The 18,275-nt window shown below is 44.1% G+C and overlaps 1 protein-coding gene across 1 annotated transcript in view; it reads right to left on the minus strand.

Moving 5' to 3' along the window:
* LOC111874233 (insulin-like growth factor-binding protein complex acid labile subunit) overlaps positions 1-9,233 on the minus strand; it is a 168,289-nt gene extending 159,056 nt beyond the window's left edge. The window contains exon 1 of the mRNA XM_023869550.2: positions 8,623-9,233. The gene's annotated coding sequence lies outside the window, so the exon portion shown is untranslated. The remainder of the gene's footprint in view (positions 1-8,622) is intronic.
* Between the last annotated feature and the right edge of the window lie 9,042 nt (positions 9,234-18,275).

Below are 18,275 nucleotides of genomic sequence, written 5' to 3' on the forward strand. Positions count from 1 at the left end.
CCCCACGGCCGTTAAGTCCATCAATAGCATTTGCGCATTTGTGGATTAATACTTTTGCTGCTCTGTTAAAGAATTTGGATCGGCCTAGGCGCGGCCATTATTTTAATATATAGTGATGCTGACTGACCAAGCGGCGCTCGCTTGGTCGGTATAGTTCCCTTGCGGACTACTGGGCACGGAGTTTGTTCTTGTTTGTATATTACGTTCAGTCGGTAGAGCGACTGGCTTTGGGCTGGACGGCCTGTTCGATTCCCGACAGCGGCAAGAGACGTCTTCTCCACAGACTCCGCACCGGTAAAGCGGTCGGCGCGTGAAGTTGGCCACTCACCCCCATAGTCTTGAAGTTAAGAATGCGTGGAGCTATATATCCACCCCCACATACGCCTTCATGTCGTGGTGTGTAATTAAGCTCACGGAAAGCTTTATTTTCTATACGTTTGTGTTCTAATGGAGGTTTACTGCCACACAGAAAGTCAATACCTACGGTGTGTAAAGCACATTGGTACTTCTTGCTTAAACATTAATAAACTCTGCATTCTGGTTCGACAGTATATTAATGTGTTTCGTGTACGTCTCCCAAAATCAGCTATTTCCCCAAAAAACTTTAACCAGTTCTTTCTTGTGCTGTAATAGAGGCGCAGCGTGTTTTCTGCGAAGTACAATATTAATTAAATGAAATCAGGCATCAACGTGTGAATTATACACCCAAGATACTTGTGGTATTCTCAGCTGTGAAACACATCGAGACTTCTGTAATAATCCGACAGGAGTACTTCATATTACAAGTGCCTTCACCGGAGACTGCGTCATACCACAGGCGGAACTACCAACAAAGTGTATTCACAGCAGGGTGGGAAATCGCTCGTTGTTCCCACAGCTTCTTAAAACAGCTCCTGTTTATCGGGGCTGTACATAATGCTTCTAAGGGAAGTTGTTGGGCCGCGCCATAGCTCAAGCGGTTAGTCGCTGGCTTCCCACCGCGGCGGCCCGGGTTCGACCCTGGGTCTGGTCAAGTAGGATTTGTGGTGAACAAAGTGAAGCTGGGACGGGTTTTCTCCGAGTACTTCGGTTTCCCCTGCCAATCTTCATTCCACCAACTGCTCCACAATCACCCTCACCTATCATCTGGGGGTTGGTACAATAGGCCAGAAGTGGCCGCAGTACAAGGGACTTAGTCCCAACCCACTAGAAATAAAAAGAAAAGGGGGGGGTTGTCTCTTCCTTTCAGGTTCTAGATCAAAAATTTTACATGCACTTCTCACCCATCAGACACGCGATTCACATCTTCGATTTCAACATCTTAACAGTATTTGGTGCAGAGATAAAATTAAGAAGCATCAGCTTATGTAGTTTTCCCCAACCCCTTGTTACTCCCCCTGCACCCTGTTCTCCAATATCCCTATCTATTACCATCCATTACAGTGAGAGACCAAGTTTAACTTCGTTCTCCCCACGAATAGGGTCAGGCGGTAGCGTAGTTGTTTGAGGCACTATGCTACAAGCCGGAAGATGTGGGTTCGAGTTCCGATAAGGTGGATTGTTTCAATTTACTAAATCCTTCTCATCCTCTAACAAAATTAGTACCAGGAATTTTCTTGGGGGTAAAGGACGGCCGGCGCGTAAGGCTCACAACCTTGTCCCAATCTGTGAGTAGACTGTCTAAAGAAAATGTGAGAGCCTCGACATCTCTCAACCCTATGGACCTCCACGACCTGTTTCAGAAATATCCTTACCTTTTTAACTCTACCCCCTTGAACCATACAATTTATGCGTAACTGTTATGATCAATTCTAGAAGTTCGTGACAATGGTATATTAATACAATTACTGACTCTTTGAACTTATCCACTGTCCCATTTCTATTTTTTACTTCGGGTCCGGAGATGGGAGGGAGGCTAACCCTATCGACTGGACCCAACTGAATAAGGCCTATTACCTGAGGACGGAGGCAGACGCCAACCTCTGAAACCTTATTTTAAATTTAAGAAAACGGGATGAAGTTTAATGTTCAGAAAGTTACCTGTGTTACAATCAGTGATATGTATTCCTAGTAGCTGATACAATTTCGTTATATGACCGAAGAATGCAGAGGGTTGGGATATGACCATATTTAAAGCCGAATTCTGCGCATAACAGACCGACTAGGCACTGGTGGGTGTATATTTGCTAATGTCACGTTCTCTTACACGACAATTATTTTTTCCAATAACTACAAAAGCATACGTGTTCGAAAGAACGGGCTTTATATGCCTGTAGTCTAGTGCCTTTTGCTGCTGAAACCGACCGAAACCTATACCGAAATATGGATCACAATCAAATAATCTAATGAAACCAAGCAGTTCTTGCGCGAGTTTTTCGGTGACCGTCTCATTTTGAAAGGATTGTGGTCCCCGCGTTCGCCCGCAGACTTTTCCCTTTGGGGGTGTCTCAAAGGAATTGTCCATAAAAACAATCCGCATAAACTGGATGACCTCAATGGGAACATTGCGACGGCGATTAACACCATCAGTTTACAGGAGCTCCATAAAGTGGCCTCAAACACGGTAAAAAGAGCTCGGGCATGCGTTGTTAAACAGGGAAGCCATTTCGAGCATATGCTGTAAAGACATGATTTGATTTTTCATATCTAAGATGTAAGGTTATAAACATTAATAGTCAGTGCTGTATGTCTTGTAGTCTGTGCATTAAACCAGCAAAATATAATTGCTTGGTGTGATGTGCGCGACTTTTCGATCTCCCTGTATATTTTCCAGGATGTGGCTGGTTACGTAACTAACTGAAACGAACTCCATGGAGTACTGAGAAGCCAACAGTCGCTGGGCTACCCAAGAATTTCCCACCACTTCATGGAACCGAAAGTTCATTACCGTGTTCACAAGAGCCCAACAATGATCCCTATCCTGAAACAGATGAACATAGTATATACCATCCCATCTTATTCTTTAAGATCAATTTTGATACTATCCTTCCATCTACGTGGTTGCGTATACGGAATATCAGAAACAAAAAGTTTCCTTCGAAATGACACGGACCGCGTAGACGACGGGTCGAAAAATTCTTCTGTTGTTGCGTGTGTATTCGTTATTGCTTTAACATTCTTACTTTGCCGTTGCCAAGCAATGGCAGGAGGGATATACATACACAGACTGACGGGAGGGATTTATGAAGTAGGCCGGTGAGATGGGCTCTGGTACAATGATATAAAAAGTTTCATAAAGACGGGTTCAGGCATTCGAAAGCTGATAAAGGGGATACAAAGACACACAGACAGCATGGTGATCGCATAAGCCTGTTTTTATTTCCTCAAAATTGGGAAACTGGGCTGAAAATTCAAGTATATTTAGAGGAAGGTGTTAAAGTTGCAGAAAGACCCGTTTTCCCAGAGTGTACAGTAGTCGGTTGAAGGTTCTTGCTTTAAAGGAAAATACATAAAGATACTCGTGCTGACTTTACACAACGGTGAGAGCTGGCACGTGCATTAAATGTTTTGTGTTTTTCACTACCCGACGAAGTTACGTCATGTATTTACGAAGATGATATCAGATTCTCCAACTAATGATATGACATTTCCTGACTGCGCAGTCGCCAAATATGATTCAGAGGATTCAATATTTCTAAGATAAGTGAATCTGTAACATCACACTGCACCAGGGACGTTCCACCGTTATCATAACGTACATTCTACTGATCACCGAAATATTCACGAAGTTTGTAACGCCCTCACAGTTATTTGGAGGGCGAACCAAATGGGAATACTGAAGAGCACTTATCTTCTGGGATACAACGCTGGTTAGTACGTTACAAGTAAACCGATGTTTCGGAGGAACATACCACCTCCATCTTCAGGATCGTGGAATATGCAGAGCAAGAAACCAGCGTGAAAGCAGGAGGTAAGCAGGGCTGGTTTCTTGCTTGGATTATTCTCAGACACCCCTAAGGTGGAAGCGATGTTCCTCCGAAACGTCGGATTGCTTGTATCCCAGAAGATAGTACACTCTTCTCAACCATCGATCTCAGAGCCTCAAACTGTACAAGCTGGAATAAGTTCTGTGAACAAAGCGTTTATAATAGGAACAACAAAACGGCAAGAGTCGCGATAGCGCAGTCGGTATAGCGGTTAGCTACTAGCCGGACATCCGACGGAACCGAATTCGAGTCCCGGGAGGGAAAAGACTGTTCTCTTCTCCACCCTGTCAAGAGCGAGTCTGTAGCCCACCCAGCCTATCTAATGGGTACCGCGGGCTCTTTCCCCGAGGATTAAATCTGCCTAGGCGTGAAGCTGACCACTCACCTCAAACTAGTGCCGAGGTCAAGAATACGTGGATCTATATATCCATTCCCGCATTCACCTTCATGGCATAATGCTTTATTAGTTAAGCACAGGGAGAGCTTCAGCTTTTTACATTAAATATGCACACAATTCTTCGTGAGCAAGAGGAACTACCTAATTAGGGGGGAAAATATATTTGTTACTAAAAACTCCGTGGACTGTAGTCCGCAAGCGAACTAAACCGACCAAGCGACCGCCGCTTGTCGGCGAAGTTTCGTGCAACTTAGCGGACAGAGGATGTCACGTAGCCAGCGCAATGGATCCCCACGGCCATTAAGCTCGGTTTTCTAGACCGGAGCCGCTATTTCCTTGAAATACCTCAATTATCCTCACGGGGCTGAGCGGACCCCGTTCCAGACTCAATACTTCTCAGAAAATCTGGTCATAAATTTGTTACGATATATGAAAATAACATACTGGCCCAGTTCAGGCAACAGCCGGTTAACGCTAATAGACTGTAATGCTTGCGAGGTGCCTAATCTTGCTGTATAGTGACTTGGAACAGCACCACTCTGCTTATCAGCTGTAGGGCACATTCTGTATGGGTCAACAAATAAGAAAAACGAACGTCTCAATAACTGTTCTTTCGTGCACAAATCAACAGAACTGCATGAAAAGCTCGGGGGGGGGGCAGATTAACTGTTCTGCGCATGAAAAGAACTTGCATATTCTAACAATTTGCAAATATGGCGGTAACTATATGTACCACATGATTTAACATTAAAGAATTATTTTTTCCCCACATACTGTGTCTATGTGTTCCATGAGGTTGCCACAATAAAGGGCGACTTCAATAATAATTGTCGGTTGGTATTCGTATTGATTTAGTGGTATGTTTTCTACGGGGTATGGCCTGAATTTTAATTACCGATCGCCTCTGTGGTCTAGTGTTCAGAGTTCCTGGATACAAATCCAGAGGTCCCGGGTTCGATTCCCGGCGTTATCAGACTTTCTGAGAAGAGCGGGTCTGGAACGGGGTCAACTCAACCTCGTGAGGATAACTGAGACATACTTAAATGGAAAAGTAGCGGCTCCGGTCTAGAAAACCAAAATTAACGGCCGTGGGGAATCATTGCTCTGAACACGACACCCTCTGTCTGCTAAAGTTGGCACTAACTTCGCCGACAAGCGGCGCTCGCTAGGTGGGTATAGTTCGCTTACGGAATGAAACGCCGGAGTTTCTATTTGTTGTTGTTGTTAATACGGATCCATTTTGTAAAAATATGTACACAGGGGCACTGCACCTTCTGAAGAAACCAAAAAAAAAAAGCTTTACTGCACAGGATTTCGGGTTCACCCAGCGGTCTTATCAACTGAACGGAATAAACGGCGTCACCTCCCAGAGAATGAAGTATTCGACTTCTATCGTATAGCCTATCGTTTGCTTTCCGGCCGTTGAAGCCTGGCATTAATATAAATAATATCTGAGAGTTCCACACACACGCCCTCCCCCCCCCCCCCAAAAAAAAACTTCGCCTCTGTTACAAGGTATAAGCGGTTAATGCTATGTAGGGATATAATCGCTGTTTACGCTGAGTATCAAACGAAATACGTAAATTCACAGTCTTTATGATACAGCGGGTGGTACATAGAGCAAACTACACTGTACTTTAAAGGATTAAGTTGAAACTTCAAACTTTGCAGCGTGTTGATGTAAATAGTAAAGCAGAATAAAGCTGGTGAACAGGTAACTTAACTCATGTAAAAGGTGACGTGTAATTAGGTTGTACGTTATGGATCCTGTTCACCTTTGTTACTTAAAGGGGTAGATTCGGATGTTTAATTATGAGTACGAAGATTTTACTAAAGCAAACTGGAAAAAAAGGGTAAAGTTCTTCCTGTGCTTAACTAATTAAGAACTACCCCATGAAGACGTATGGGAAGTGGATATATACAACCACATTTTTTTGACCTCACCACTTGCTGGAGTGGTAAGCTTCACGCCCTGGCCGCTTTACCCCCGGGGAAAGAGCCGTAGTACCCACTGGATAGGAGGTTGGGTAGACCCCAAAGCCGGTCTGGACGTTGAGAAGAGAAAATTCTTGACCCTTAGGGGACTCCAACTCGAACCACTCGGTAATCCAGAATGTAGCCAGTCGCTATACGAACTACGCCATCCCAGCTTCGCAACAGAATGTAACGTTATGATAATAGCAAAGAGCGTGCTTTTTCAATCAGTATATCATTCAGTTACTGTACGCAAGAACTTCGGGAATACTATCTAAAACAGCAGGCGTATTAATGAGATGAACAAACTGCAACTAAAGCAGAAAATGCGACATGTATTTTTACTTAGATTTTCGGGCGACGAATTCTCACTACCTACAGCAAATCGCTACAATAAAAAAAACTCCGTGGCCTGTAGTCCACAAGCGAACTATACCGACCGAGCGACCTGCGCCTGTCGAAGTTAATGCCAACTTCAGCGGATAGTGTGTGTCGCGTGGTCAGCGCAACGAATCCCCACGGCCGTTAATCTCGGTTTTCTAGACCGGAGCCGCTACTTTTCCATTCAAGTAACTCCTCAGCTATCTTCACGAGGCTGAGTGGACCCCGTTACAGGCACACTACTTCTAAGAAAATCTGGCAGCGCCGGGAATACAACCCGGGACCTCTGGATCTGTAGGCAGGAAATCTGACCACTGGACCACAGAGGCGGTCTACAACAAATCGCCGGGGAAATATTTGGGCACATGAGCAAGGAAGTAAAGATGGCCTACGCAGGACATTTGGTAAAAATATTCCTTACTTTATTATGTAATTAAGTACAATACCATGAACGCATACAGGCGAGTGGAGGTTCAATTCCAGCATTCTTGTTACTTGTCTGTTGTTGTGTGTTACTTGTCTGTTGTGTCCTATTGTGTACTACTGCCACCGGGCTAAAACCCAATTGCAGTATTATATATATATATATATANTTATTCACAAGAGCCTGTCACTGGATCCCATCCTGAGGCCGTGGAATTCATTCTACGAACATCACGGTGTCGACCCACCTTGCCTCCTACACGATGGCTACCCGGGGCTGTTTCCCTGGTAGAGCAAAGCGGCAGGACCGTGAAGCAGACTTCTCATTTCCATTCAGTGCATAATGTGAAGACTGGTGGAGATATACCTCCAGTCCCATATATGCCTTCCCAGCATAATGCTTAATTATATAACTATTATTTTTTATTGCTAGTGGGGTGGGACTAAGTCCCTTGTACTGCGGCCACTTCTGGCCTACTGTACCAGCCCCTGATGATAGGTGAGGGTGATTGTGGAGTAATTGGTGGTATGAAGATTGGCAGGGGAAACCGAAGTACTCGGAGAAAACATGCCCCAGCGCCACTTTGTCCACCACAAATCCCACTTGACCAGGCCCCGGGATCGAACCCGGGTCGCCGCGGTGGGAAGCGCTTGAGCTATGGCGCGGCCTTATTATAAACTAAATCACGGAGAACTTTCCCTTTACCAACGCTCGAGATTACTGTTTTACGACTTTATCCATCGTCCGGTATACTGAGAAACATAACTTTTCGGAAAGTGTATCTGTTTCCATCCTCAGGTGAGGAATTGGGAGACACCTACTGTTGGGTCCGTTACACAAGAGCTAACCTCAAGCACTGGACATGCATCACAATAAGCACAGTCCTAAAACCCAATTATCCGAATGTTATACACTATCGTCGGAACTCTTTAGAGTCTCCTTTAGAAACGTGTTACGGAGGAAGAAACTGATTTGAAATTTTTGGCACACACTGTATTATGCGTACTGCACTTCGAATTCTGGCCTCCGAATACTCTTCCATCCCAGATTTGTTCATGGCGGGTAACGAATGCTCTGTGTGAAGGCGGTATTCCTGTATGTCGAAGGCGAAAGAAGGGAACCAGGTGCCTGGGAGTATAATTGGGCCACACTGTCACTGGGGAATAGTGGTCCTCCAGGTTGGGAGATGGACGCAAGGCTGACAACCTTGCTCTGCGAAAAAAATACTGCTGTGAAATCCTAAGTGAAACCCGGATCAAATCTAGCAGAATCCTCTAAAGAAGGCTACGGCTCAAAAAGGGCTGTTTTGTCTATTATTATTATCTTCAACGAACACGATAGCAATACAAATTTTAGACATTAAATTTACTCCGTTCTATCCTAAAATACACTTATCCCACATCTGCCCATAAAAACGTAAAGTAACGATACACGAACTTCTAGCTGTTCGTCCTACGGTATATCGTGTAGGTGTCCCTCATCAGAAAAATTCAAAACTACTGAAAGAACAGTGACATCACTATGATTTCTTGGTTACTTACATTCCGTTTACATCTCCTCCTGGAATCGGTTTTTCTTTGTCGGCAGTTCTCCCGCCTTCGCTCCGCTGCACTTTCAGGTTATGTATCCTTTGTTACGATAACTCCAGTACTACATTCAAACACGAACACAATAACACTTCAAGTAAAATTAATTAAATGAAACGCAATAAACTGCCCATACATATACAACCACATATCCACGTATCGCGATATCAGTGTTAGCTATTTATACATGGTCCCCATTGCACCATTTCCCATATTATGAAATGAGCAGTATTATTATTATTAACAAAAACCACAATTCACAAATATAACACACAATCACATCTCATTTCTAACTATTACACTAGTTGTGCTGTTTCAAGTTGTCAATTTTATTCTTACGTATCCATTCCACAACAGCTAAATAATGTTGCACGCTCAGCGAAACCACTGCACTACCTAGTGCTGTTTCAAGTTGTCAACTTTATTCTTACGTATCCATTCAACAACAGCTAAATAATGTTGCACACTCAGCGACACCACTGCACTACCTACTCAACATAACTCCTTCGTAACTAACAGCCGACTGTTTCGTGTGCTTCCGTATCTCTACCAGCAAGCTCAGCTCCCTCCCCTCCACTCGCCCCGCGACAAGTCGTAACCAAGTGCGATTGCGTTCCACAAGCGTTCTTCATTTCTCTCTCCGACCACTAGTCCGCCTAGCGGCCACAGACCTGAAGCTTACTCACAACGATGTTCCCCGTTGAAAGAGATAATGCTACACATACTTGACTTTAAATATCATTCTTGATTAGGTTTTTCGATACTTAAAAAGATTTTTCAATTCTTTATATTATTCTGTTACAGAATTTCTTGGAAACGTGTCTGATTTCTGTTGGTGTACATTTGGTTCTTAACATTTTGTTTCGAGGCAGATAGTTTCAACGACAGAACGAGGAAGACATCAAAGACCTCCATTCCAGAGGACATGGCGTAATTACCAGAGCTCTCTGAACTTTCCTCGGTCAGACTACAAGTTCCACGCGACTGTGTGATAAGTGAAGATCCAAAAAACATCCTCTTATCATCAATCAATGTCGGAATTAGTACAAGGCAAAAAGAAAGTGGAACAATATGTTACGACGAGTCTAGCCTAGAAACTCAGCAAACACAAGCGCAAATGTCTACAGCGAAGCACGTCCCCTAGATTTTGTTGTCCATAAGTTGTTTAACGGCCGGTCACGGTAGGCGAGCGGTCTAAGGCATGCACTGTCTTCGCTCGCTTGGAAACCGGGATCCTGGGTTCGAATCCCACTCAGGGCATGGATGTTTGGTTTGTATGTGTGCGTTTTTCTGTGTGTGTGTCCAGGTAGAGGCCTTGCGACGAGCTGATCACGCGCCTAAGGAGTCCTACCGAATGTGTAAGATCTAGAAAAACCGAAGTGAAGTTCATGGAGGTAGGCCTAGGCCCACTGGGGCTGTAGTGCCGAGGAAAAAAAAAAGTTGTTTAACGATTACACACGAACTACAGAGAAGGCTCTGAGAAGAGGAACTAGTGGTTAATTTCAGGATATTATTCCGGCTTCGCTGTTAATCTTTCGTATGCAGGATTAAGATGTAAGCGCGGAAAGAATAATTTTTAATGTTAGGGAAGGGTCTTAACTTTACACAGCACCACCTTGAGGCATTATGAGGGCCATACTTGACGTGGGAGGAGACGGAGTTCGACTATTCATTCTGAATGCGTGTTCACAGCATATCTTCCTGTATTATATGAAGGTTTAAGTTGTAACAGCATAATGATAGGCCGCGCCATAGCTTCAGCGGTTAGTCGCTGGCTGCCCATCGCGGCGGCCCAGGTTCGATCCCGGGTCTGGTTAAGTGGGATTTGTGGTGGACAAAGTGACGCTGGGGAGGGTTTTCTCCGAATACTTCGGTTTCCCCTGCCACTCTTCATTTCACCAAATTCTCCATCATCATAATCACCAGAGACTCCACCCTCCACTAAGCGAATAAAAAAAATCATAATGATGCAAGAAATATGCTTCAATCTGGAGTACCATCAACATATTTTCGAATCATTCTCTTTGCAACTTTATCTACCTCTCCGGAGTTCGATTACGGTCACTGTACAAACAAATTATTTGTTGCAAAGCTACAGAGAAGAGTGCGTCAAAATGACAGATAAACTTATTTGTCTTTGTATTTCGTTAAATAGTTGCCGCATCAAAAACGTCTGAATCAAAATGTGTACAAGACCTCAAAGAGTCAGCTCTCTATATTATGACATATACAAACGTATTGGACGATAAGCCATCTGTGAGCAAATCTGTAAAGAAAGACTTGACTTCCACGTAAAGTTGGGATTATATTGGATTTATAAAGTAAAAAAAAAGTAAAGATATCCCCGTACCAGGCCGTAAAGGCCCATGTTGAGGGTCCCACATTATCTAGACAATCGGCTCAAAGATGGTGGTAAGGTTGTCAGCCTTACGCGCCGGCCGCGCTTTACTCCCCAGGAAAATTATTTAATTAATTCCTGGTACTCATTTCTGTTAGAGGCTGAGTAAATCCCAGGGCCCAGTGCGGCTGGAAGGATTAGGTCACCTCAACCACTACGCTACCGCGTGCCCCCTATTGGATTTATATTGATCAAAATTAAAATAGTCTGAAAAAGTGCTATGTGTCAGTGCACCGCGCTATCCCTTTAAACCACAGTTGTTACTAACCTCCTTCGAACGTTAAGACATTCTGTATTTTTCACAGGGAGGAAAACACTTTCTTCTGTTGTCAAGAATGCGTGTTTATTGGCTGTTACCCAACAATGGATATACGCGAACTACACAGGAAACACCTCTTCTGTTGTCAAGAATGCGTGTTCATTGGCCCGTTACCTAGTAATGGATCTACATGTCACAATGTAAATGGAATATACATATTAAGTCATTGAATTTGAAATTCTCACAGATCTGACTTTGAAGAGGAAGGTCTTTCAATTGTAGTGTCATATAGTTCGGATGGATTTTGGTTTATTGAAGAACATGTCACCCTCAGCTTAAGGTTCAAAACGTAAATCAAACAAGAAACAAGAAGAAACAGGTGGCAGGCTTGAAGCGTTATGTTCCTCCGAAACGTCGGGCTCTCTCCAAACTACAGAATGTTCCAGCACTGAAGACCAGCCTCTTCACATATTAAGCTCACATTCGGAGATCAAGTTTTTGGAGATTTAAGGGGCCCATACACGTACGAGTCTGGCTCGCAAGTCCGATTCGGCTCATACGTGTGTGGTGAAATTAATCCGAACCCGGCTCCTCGCCGAGCCAGACTCGTACATGTATGGGCCCCTTTAGGATCAGAAAAGAATTTAATGAGGGATCTAAAGAGGGAATCTCACGAAGGGATATTAAGAAATTCAAGGCTTCCAAGCGTTAGCAGTTAACAAGGCCTGAGATGTAGTTGCTGTTGAGGACCTGCGCTCCAAGATCACAATCACATCCATTTCCTTGCACTGTTATGAAGAGACACGACTTAACCAAATCAACACATTCCACAAGTGAAAACAGAGTCTTCTTGCATTCAGCCGAACGCCTCTCTGTCTAGGATGCATACTGTGTTGATCGTAGCAGCACGAATTGGTATCTGAAAAGGAAACGTTATTACTACGGCTAATGCATAATTCTTTTCGCGTTCCTACCCTGTCAATTGGTATTCACTGTCGCAGACTCAGCAAGTGAGAGTCAACATCTTTTGAGATTCAGTCATCTCGTGACCTCGTTATGAACCCGGAAATCACCGCGGACAGATACATTTACAGTACTCCAAGAACAGACCGAACAATACGTCTATGTCAGGCGGTACGTGGATACTCACGCCGTGTCATCTCAACAATTCCTCTCTGGCTCTGTGTTCCGCAGTATGAAAATGGAGGTAAGAGAGAACAGTTGAAGAGTAGACGAAATGGGAAACTCATGAGAGGAGGGAGACAGGCTTCATTTCTGGGAGATAAAGAGCAGTGATCCTCAGAAGGGTCCCTGGCTCCCTCTGCTCCAACTGCCGGTAAGCCTAGTACGAAAGTGAAGGCGCTACACGGTAGGAAGCTGCGATGGTTAAGACTAGTGGCTTACGAAAAGGGCAGGCGAGTTCTGATTTTCTGTTCAATGATATTGTAGCAGATTTGACAGGCAACGGCTCCGCAAACACAGTCCAACACGCAACAATAGATGAGGCTGTTAATTTATGTCCTCCGTGCCACGCCCAGTGCTCATAACGAACCAAGGAACTCACAGTCTGACATGTGGCATGTGTTTTCTGTGCGATCCGTGCCGAAGAGCTTCCAGAATAACCGAGAGGGCAGTCCAGGAGAGTTGAGTTGATAATTCAGTTCTGTACGGGAATTTGTGACGAAACGGGTTAGTTGCAGGAGTGCGGCTGTGAAGAGAAGACGTTATGCGTGATACCTGGCGTGTGTAATTCAGTGAGATTGTTATAGTTTCTGTGTTTAATTCCGTTGCCAGGAGACGACTAGTGTGTGTGTGTGTGTGTGTGTAAAACAGTGAATTATATAATTTAGAAATAGCGATATCGCTATAATTACGTGCAATTACTTGTGGTGTGTATAAGGAGTAAATAAACCCGTTCATCCAATCCAAAACCCGCGTTGTTAGTCACTAATAAACGTGACAATATTATCACATGCAGGGGTAGCTATAAGACGGAGTTTGGATTGGTGAATGGATTTATTGCACCTTCTTCACACAACTCGGGACTACAGGCAATTACAGCCTATCGTTGATCTACACACTTTACAGTTCACCGTTACACACAGAAGGTTCCTCTGCCTTCACTAGTCGTGTCCAGGCAACGGATCTATAACAGCCTGTCACTTCACATCACACATGAAGTCGAATTCCTTTCTTGCCATTATTTTCAATCACCTTAGACTGCCGTCTCCAGAACTCGACCAACAGCTGACTCAAATGAACTCTCTCAACTTCTGACAACTGTCTCTTCTCAACTGAACCCTTCATTATAACCACTTTGCACTGACCACGGAGAAAGCATAGCCCCTATTGTTAAGGAGGCTTGCTTTCTGGTCCGTTGCCTAGAAATAGACGTCCTAGTGTTTTGCGGGTTGACTCCCGGGGGAATGTGTTTACCGAGTCGTTGCCTAGCAATGAGTATATACGTCACAATATTTTCTGGTTGTTTAATGACACTGTCAGTAGTTAAGATTAAAGAGGGGCGAACTGTAACACGATTAACGAATTGCGAAGGATTTGGACAGAAACAATCGTGGCACAGTCATTCTCGCATGTTGCTGGAGGGACTGAGGAAACCCATTAAAATCTGTCAGGAGAGTTGATGTACCGACTGATATCCGAAACGAGCACCTCCCGAATATCAGTCTATATCAACCTTGGTAAAGGCAAAATTCATGAAGACTTATGGTGCAGTGGATATATAGATGCACATTTTTGTGGCCTCGGCACTCGGTGGAGGTGAGTGGTCAGCTTCACGCCCCTGCCGCTTTACCCCCGGGGAAAGAGCCCCCGGTACTCAATGGATAGGAGGTCGGGTGGACCCCAGAGACGGTCTGGACGATGTGGAGAAGAGAAAATTCTTCACCCTACCGGGACTCGAACTCCGACCCCTCGGTCTTCGAACCCGTAGCAAGTCGCTATAAAGACTACGCTACCCCTGTTGGCGACTAATGATGAACTGCAGAGTTTGCAAAGATAATTTCATGGTCCTCACAGTGAGGGGTTTAAATTTGATGAATTCGTGCTGGGAGGGCTGAGTGAGAGCCAGGCAGTAGCGACTTGGAATTTCGGAACTGTCCCAGCGTTTGCTTAAAGACGTAAGAAAATCAGGGAAACATGCGTCACGATGACCGGCGCCCAGTATCTGCCACAAAATATAACTTCATTTTATGCGAAGAATATTCAGAAAATGGGCTCCTACTTCACAGAGCGTAAATTATATTTCAATTATGAAGTACAATCGATTAAAGCGGAGGTACGCGGTAGCGTAATTGGTTGAGGCATTATGACAAAGCCAGTAGGTCGCAGGTTCGATTCCCGATGAGGTCTTTGGATTTTTCAATTGATCTAATCCTTCCAGCCACACTATGGCCATTGGATCGGCTCTGCCTCTAACAGAAATGAGTACCAAGAATCTTCCTGGGGGTAAAGGGCGGCCGGCGCGTAGGGCTGACAACCTTACCGCCATCTGTGAGCCGACTGTCTAGAAGATATGGGAGCTTTGACCTCTCACAACCCTATGGGCCTCCACGGCCTGTTACAGGAATAGCTTTACTTTACCTTTAATAGATTAAAACTGTTCTTGGAAAAGTTCTCTGGTTATTGTGAGAATCTTACGAAAGAGACACATATCCTATGTGGGCAAAATGCGTAGTCTTTCACTTAATATGAAGTAATGGCCACACCATAGCTCAAGCGGTTAGTCGCTGGCTTCCCGCCGCGGCGGCTCGGGTTCGATCCCGGGTCTGGTCAAGTGGGGTTTGTGGTGGACAAAGTGGCGCCGGGGCGGGTTTTCTCAGAGTACTTCCGTTTCCCCTGCCAATCTTCATTCCAGCATCTCCAGCATCATAATCACCCGGGACAGGCTACAATAGGCCAATCAGTGGCCGCCGTGCCGAGTGGACTCAGCTGGACTCCGTCCCCCACTAAGCGAATTTAACATGAAGTAGTAACCACCGTTAAATCTAGAATCTGTCGATGTGTCTTGAGAGCTGATAGTAGCTCAGCTGGTCAAGAGATCTCACATTTTTACAGCACCCAGAAGTTCATAGTTATGTACACAAATCCCCTCCGGTGAACCCCCTCCTGAGCCATCTGATTCCAATTCACCACACGCACACGTCCTATTTAAGATACTGTCACGTGTTAGTGACTAGACGCGGGGTTTGAATTGGTAACAGAATTTACTGAATATTTATAAATCTTAAGTAAAAGTAACTATAACGCTCTTGCCAATTCACGCACTCGAATTCTGACTACATCACACGATAATTTTTATCAGTTTACTATGTCTTTACCAGTCGATGCCCGGTAACGGATCCTAACAATGACCTATTTTTCTTCTGATGTCTTCGCCAGCCTTCGTCCATCTGACAACTAATTCATGACGGCGACTAACTCCCAACTCATGACTGACTGTCGACTCGGCCGGTGTCTTCGTTATGCGAACTCGGTACGGACCGCATGGAAAATACCACCTCTAACAATGCTGTAAACTGTTGCGTTCGTATCTATTTGTCGATCACAGTGACCGCGAGGTCTAAGGCATGAACTGTCTTCGCCCGCTGGAACACTGAAGTCGTGAGTTCGAATCCCACCCGAAACATGGATGCCTGTGTGCGTTTATTCTGTGTAGGTAGCAGCCTTGCGAGATGCTGATCCCCCGTCCAAGGAGTCCTACCGTCTGTGTATAAAATCAAGACAGGCCAAGGCTCAACAAAGGGCTGCAGAGCCATAGACAGGAATGTGTGCTGAAGAGAACAAATAAGTAGGGGCTTCATTATGCAGTTTTTCTTCCATCTTCCTGCTACTTCTACCTTCGTAGGAACAAATATTTTCCTGAGCACCCTGTTCTGAAACACCACCAATATAAATGAATTATTTCCATTTCTTACATTTTCATAGTCGTTTATTGGATGTCCGTGAGATTAAATTTAAGTTATGTTTGTGTTAAATCTGTCTTTTCAGCGATATTTGTGCAAATGCACTGAAAGAGAGAGTTTGATTTTGTATTTCCATTTTGTTTACAATTCGTCAACACTGGAAGACGTTTATTTGAAATTACGTCAGATGGACCCTTTGACGCTCTCGGAGCTATCTCCTAGCGGCATTTTGTAGAACCCAAATCCAGTTTGAAGACATTACACTTGGCCGCAAATTCCTCTGACGTAAAATAACAAGATGTTCAAAGCGATATTTATTCTTTAGCTTTGAGAACCATTTCACTGTTTGCAGTTATTCGCAAGCCGTTCCATTGCCACGCAGAACTTCGCATTCCAAAGCCGAACGTTTCAGTCCTTGTGTAAGAATGAAATTCCAGATCGGAAACTATATCCTTTCTCTTCCCTATATACTCAGTATATATTTCTTATTTACTTATCATTTATTTAACGATTCTTTCAATAGCTCAAATTATATATCGTTAATTGATATGATAATAAGTTAATAATGAATTTGAAATGACGTAGTAAGCAGTTGTTGTGACCTAATTAAGAGGTAAAATGTTGTCATTTTCCTGCAGAGTCTGAGAAAAACCACGACAAATTTACTCAGTAGAATTATAGTTTTCTTCATTACTTAGCGCTTAATTGCTTATGGACAGGGGCAACTTCTTAGCCTTTACTTTACTGCAGTTTACAGAGGAAACCGACGTCATAACGTAGGGGTACAAGATCCCGAATGTTCACAAACCCTCAGCGTCGCAGCCCTCCATTGGACACGATTATAACCCTCTCTGCTCACCTCTCATCCTCACAACCTACTTTCCTAAGATCCATCTCAATGTTATCCTCTGGGCTTCCTTCAGGTACTCCAAAAGGTTTCTGCAACAAAATTTTGTATACATTCCTTGTCTCCCCGATACTAACCACATGTCATGTAGCCTCCTAAAGTTCAGTACCCTAAAAATATCAAATGACCTGTATAAATCACTAGGCTCCTCTTTAAATAAACTTATTATCCTAAATCTCTTATTTAACTTCATCTTTGTTCATAAACATTTTCTGTTTAATATTATAACCATGTAAGCTCAGAATATGCCGGTCACGGTAGCCGAGTGGTCTAAGGCATGTACTGTCTTCGCTCGTTTGGAAACCGGGATCGTGGGTTCGAATCCCACTCAGGGCATGGATGTTTAGTTTGTGTGTGTGTGTGTGTGTGTGTGCGTTTTTCTGTGTTAGTGTACAGGTAGAGGCCTTGCGACGAGCTGATCACCCGTCCAAGGAGTCCTACCGAATGTGTAAGATCTAGAAAAACCGAAGTGAACGGAGACGTTCATGGAGGTAGGCCTAGGCCCACTGAGGCTGTAGTGCCAAGGAAAAATAAACCTCAGAATATAAGATACAAAGTAAAACCAACTTCATTACAGCCCTACTTCTCAATTTGTGTTTCGTAAAATGTCCTTTTTAACAGAAAGAGGATGCCCAATAAACTGAATGCACTGCAATGAACGTCCCTTCAAACCCTGCACTACACTCGCTCCTGGGAGACAACTGACTGTTCCTTTGCAACGCCTCTCCTTATTTTGACACCTTGTTACAAATTAAAAGGTAGCCGGTCACAGTAGCTGCGCGGTCTAACGCATGAACTGTCTTCGCTCGCTCGGACGCTAGGATCGTGAGTTCGAATCCCACTCAAAGCATGGATGTCTAGTGTTTGTATGCGTTTATTCTGTTTGTGTTGTCATGTGTGTAGGTAGCGGCCTTGCGTAGGGCTGGTCATTTGTCAAAGGAGTCCAACCTCTGTGATAAAATGATTATGGACCTGAATGAGAGTCCAGGGCCCTCAATGGGCTGGAAGAGCCGTATGAATTAAAATTAATTAACAAATAAAAATATATTACTAAAATAAATTATCAGACAGAATTCGTCGGCCACAATCCTCCGGAATATTATACTTATTTATTCACATGCT

This window comes from Cryptotermes secundus, unplaced genomic scaffold (assembly GCF_002891405.2).
Source record: "Cryptotermes secundus unplaced genomic scaffold, Csec_1.0 scaffold961, whole genome shotgun sequence".
In the NCBI taxonomy this organism is placed as follows: Eukaryota; Metazoa; Arthropoda; class Insecta; order Blattodea; family Kalotermitidae; genus Cryptotermes; species Cryptotermes secundus.